Here is a 4,290-nt window from a genome sequence, read left to right as displayed (position 1 = left end):
TATTTATGTATTAATATATATTATATTTTTTTATGCTCTATTGTATAATACTATGCAATGTCCTTTATGATTATTTTGTCATACCAAAAATACTTTCTCAGTTTGCTTACCAAACACATATTAAAGTTTCAAAACCCTTTAAAATATAGTTATCAAACAGCAAATAGCTTTTTTATGAAAGCTCTACTTCAAAAAGTTCTACTTCTGAAAATTCTACTGCCAACAACTTTGCCAAATGGGGCCTTAATATATTCATTTGTATGAGAAATTGAAGCTTTTGGGCTGAATAGAACAATTGAATTTGTTATGTTAACCACATGTCCTAATTGCGAACAGTAATTAGAGATCACCTGCATAGAAGCTTTGCATTCTTTTAACTTGGCCCTAGACATAAAGATACAATCATCAGCGAATAGCAGATAACTGATTACCTGGCCCTTTCTCCTTGGTCTGTACCCATAGATTTCTCCTTGAATAGCCTCCACATGAAGAGCTCTTGTAAGCATTTCAGCATACAAGATGAATAGGTACAGCGACAACGGACATCCTTGTCGAAACCCCAAATTTGAAGGGAAAAAAATTACAAAAAGAGGCTGTTTACAAGCACTGCATACCTTGGTCTTCCGATAGAAGCTTCAGTCAATCCCACAAAAAGTTCAAGAAGCTTAAAATGAAGCATTACAGCTCGGAGGTAGCTCCATATCAAGTTTGGCAGCCATCAAAAGGTTTGCAGCTGGAGCTTGTCGAGCGAACAAATAAATTCTAAGCAAGGATGATGTTATCAGTGATACCACAGCCTTTCAAGAATGCTGCTTGTTCTTTAGAAATCAATTTATCTAGAATTCTTCGAAGCTGAATTGATAATATCTTTACAACAATTTTATGGCTAGTGTTGCTGAGACTAATTGGGAAAAACTGGGAAGGTTGATTAGCGTTCTTAACCTTCGGAATGAGACGTCTTCCACTGATCCGGCATGCATGTACTTAGAGGCTGCAATGCCAGCCATCCATCCCAATGACCCCGGGGATGCGTTGGGAGAGACGAAACCCCTTTGTCCCTGGGAATAGTTCCACAACCTGTTTGGCCTTTGGGAGAGACTAGCTTTAGGGAAAAGTTTTGGGAACAATCAGTCGGGATAAGTGATGTGCCGGAGAGAGATCAAAAATTGTTGACCAGGATGGGAGGGATTCTGTTTCATAATGCAACATTTCTGTCTTGCCAAATAAAAAAGTAAAATAGAAATTAACATCAACACCCGAGGAGATACAGGGTTAGCATCTAAAAATTCAAAGATAGGGATGAAAGGTCCGATGAAAAGGTGGTGGGCTTGTATATATGTCACACCCCATACCCAGAGTGTAACAAACGCCGCATACCCGCATGGTAGACCACACAACTATGCAAGGTTACATATCATATCAAAGCAATATTAATTCTTGAAAAATTATTTAATCAAGAACTTATTTAAATATTTTTTACAATAGTTTCAAAATACATAAGTGACTTTATGCTAACTATTTACTTAAATTAAATAAAATATTCTAACTAGTCTAAATAATCGGACTAAAACTTCAATAACCTAAGGTATCTTCAGAAGATCTAGCGCACTCTTCAAGTTCCGAGCAATTATACATCTGGATCTGAAAATAAAGAAAGTATAATGAGCTCCACTAGCTCACTAAGCAACATAACACCCTAAAGTGTAGTCTAAGCATGCCAAATAGTAAAATAAAGAGCAAGATATTGATTGAAAAATAAATCAATTCTCGAATAGTACAAATATCTCTTTTTCAAAGTATACTATTATTTTCATAAACTCATACTAGAAAACCAACATCAGACTATGGCCACATAACCTAGTAGCATGGGTCCGAATGCACAAAGTGCCAAACACCACCATTCTTAATCATCGATGGTACGGTGTCCAAATACTACTATTTTAATCATCAGTGGTGCGGTGTCGAAACTAGTTTCTCAGATTATAAGCGGACAAGGCCAATGAATAATCCCCATTGGCGAGGCTCGATCATAGCCGTGCTAAGAATACATACATATAATATTTTTTTTCATAATTTGCCTAATCACATTTTCTAAATTTTCTAACCTATAGCCCATAACATATTTAAAATAATTACTATCATAATGTTAACATGCCCGACCCATTTAAAACTAAGTATAAAATATATATCATAATCAAATTTAATCAACTAATTATTATTTAACCAAAAATTCGAAAAATACATTTTGAAACATTAGGTTACTTACCTCTTCGCGCTTCAAAATCCTACTTCGGATAGGCGAGCCAGGTTCACCTATTTTAATATCATTAAAATATCATTAATTTTATCGCCATCTTAAAAGCTAAGCAAAGTCAAAAATTAAAACACTATTGAAAAATGGCCTCATGCCCCCAAATCTGGTCGGTCAGGTGATAGTGCCCGACCTCTCAGGTCAGTCAGAGCAAGAAGAATTCAACTGGTCAAATGAAGATCAATAGTGGCTAAATTTCAAAAACATCTAGCTGGGGCGAAGTAATGGGCTGATCTACTGCCAGAGTATCGGGGCAGTTTAGAGCCTCCACCTAGGTCAACTTGGATTTTAGCAAAGGGAGTCAAGGCTCTAAACCAAGATCCCTGGGTCTGCTTAGAGAGAGAAAAAAGAAGAGAGAGAATCTCAGTCTAAGTCTTGGTCTAATTCTAATCATGGGCTAGTCCGAGTGGTCCGTGTCAACCATTAGGGGAAATATCTAGATCTAGTCGGATTATGGGCTTGATCTAAAGAGATAAGATCACATCAAGGGATGTTTATTTATATATATACATATTAATAAATGAGGGAAAATAGGGAGAATTTTAGAAGAAGAAGATGATGAAACAAAGAGGAGAAGGAAGAGAGGAAAGGAGACCGAGGAAGGATGGGTGTTGAGGATCCGGCGACCAAGCATGGTGGAGCCGGCAGCAGGCGGCGACCTTGACAACGATGACCGAGGACCACAACCACGGCCGAAGATGGTGGCGACGGCCAGTGGAAACGGTCGTGCTTGGCCAAAATAGAGAAAGAGGAGGGCAGTACCCCCACTTACCTTGATGGCAGCTTCTCGACCAAGAAAGAAGCAAGAGGGGGGAAAGAAGCACTCTAGCAAGCTGTAATGACAACGGCTCTCGACTGCGGTGGTAGATTCTTGCGGATTCCGGTGATACAAGTCTCGAAACAAAAAAATAGGATAATGAAAAAAATAGAGAGAGGAGACTTTAGGCGATGGTGCTCGGCCGGGGTGGCACGCCGGCACCGGAGAAGAACAAGGAGGAAGAGAGCTTCATGCCACATTGAGTGCAGAGAAAATGGAATTTTTATAGAGGATTTTAGGAGAAGAGAAGCTCTGCTTATCGGCAGATCCGACTGGTTGTTCATCGGTCCTCAATGGCCGCCGACCATTCTCACCGGCAACCGGTCATTCGCACCGGCCTAATGAATCCCACCAACCAAGGCTGGGAGCCGCCTTATCCCATGCTTGTGGATCGAGAAGAGGAGGAATGCATCCTGATCTATTTCGATTCCAAATTTTTATAAATTTTTCTGATTGAAGTTGGTAGGTATTGCCGACTTCAATCTGGGATGGGCCCAATTGGGCCGAGTCTCACATTCTTCCCTTCTTAAAAAAAATCGTCTTCGAAAGTTTAGAAATCTAAGCCTTCCAAATTTAGAGATGCTCAGCCCATTAAATAATATAAATCCAAGATCTCGTTCTTCTTATTCAAAATTAGTATAAGAGATAAATTTGGATCAATTATTAAAAAAATAATATAAACTAGCAAGATTAGCACTAGATAAGTGACTAATTAAAATCTAAGATTGAAATCATCATCTTGATGTGAATGTAAGTTCCCTCCAGATCGAATAGGGATTAATTCAGAACAAGATCAATTAAAATTAATTGTATTTGGGATAGAACTTGAAATAAAATGCATTCAATAGATAATGACAAACCTTAATTAGAGTCAAATCATTATATGGCTAGGAAGGTGATCACGAAATGAACATGTAATGATGGCCTTTAGACAACATCAGTTTATCTGAAAAAAAATGATTGGCATCAAATCACAAAGAGTAAGTCTAAGAAAGCAAAGTATTGATACCATGATTCAATATGTCACAAGGCTTAAAATTTAACTTAAATTTATAAATCATAAGGAGAGAATAAATAACACATGATTTATTCGAATACTTAATAACATTTAGATCGTTTTTTAATCAATAATCAACTTACATAAAATACTCAAAAAAATTTC

General features: G+C 37.6%; 1 long non-coding RNA gene across 1 annotated transcript; it reads right to left on the bottom strand.

Moving 5' to 3' along the window:
* Positions 1-283: 283 nt before the first annotated feature.
* On the bottom strand, positions 284-3,979 carry LOC148703180 (uncharacterized). Its single transcript, XR_015987921.2, has 2 exons — positions 3,084-3,979; positions 284-2,313 (listed from the first exon to the last, which is right to left on the bottom strand). It is a non-coding gene; the product is annotated as an uncharacterized LOC148703180 (long non-coding RNA).
* Positions 3,980-4,290: the final 311 nt, after the last annotated feature.

This window comes from Phoenix dactylifera, chromosome 6, assembly GCF_051530095.1.
Source record: "Phoenix dactylifera cultivar Ajwa chromosome 6, Ajwa_hap1_PhDact_Kaust_v1.1, whole genome shotgun sequence".
Lineage (NCBI taxonomy): Eukaryota > Viridiplantae > Streptophyta > Magnoliopsida > Arecales > Arecaceae > Phoenix > Phoenix dactylifera.
This window is presented reverse-complemented; position numbering and strand designations above follow the sequence as displayed.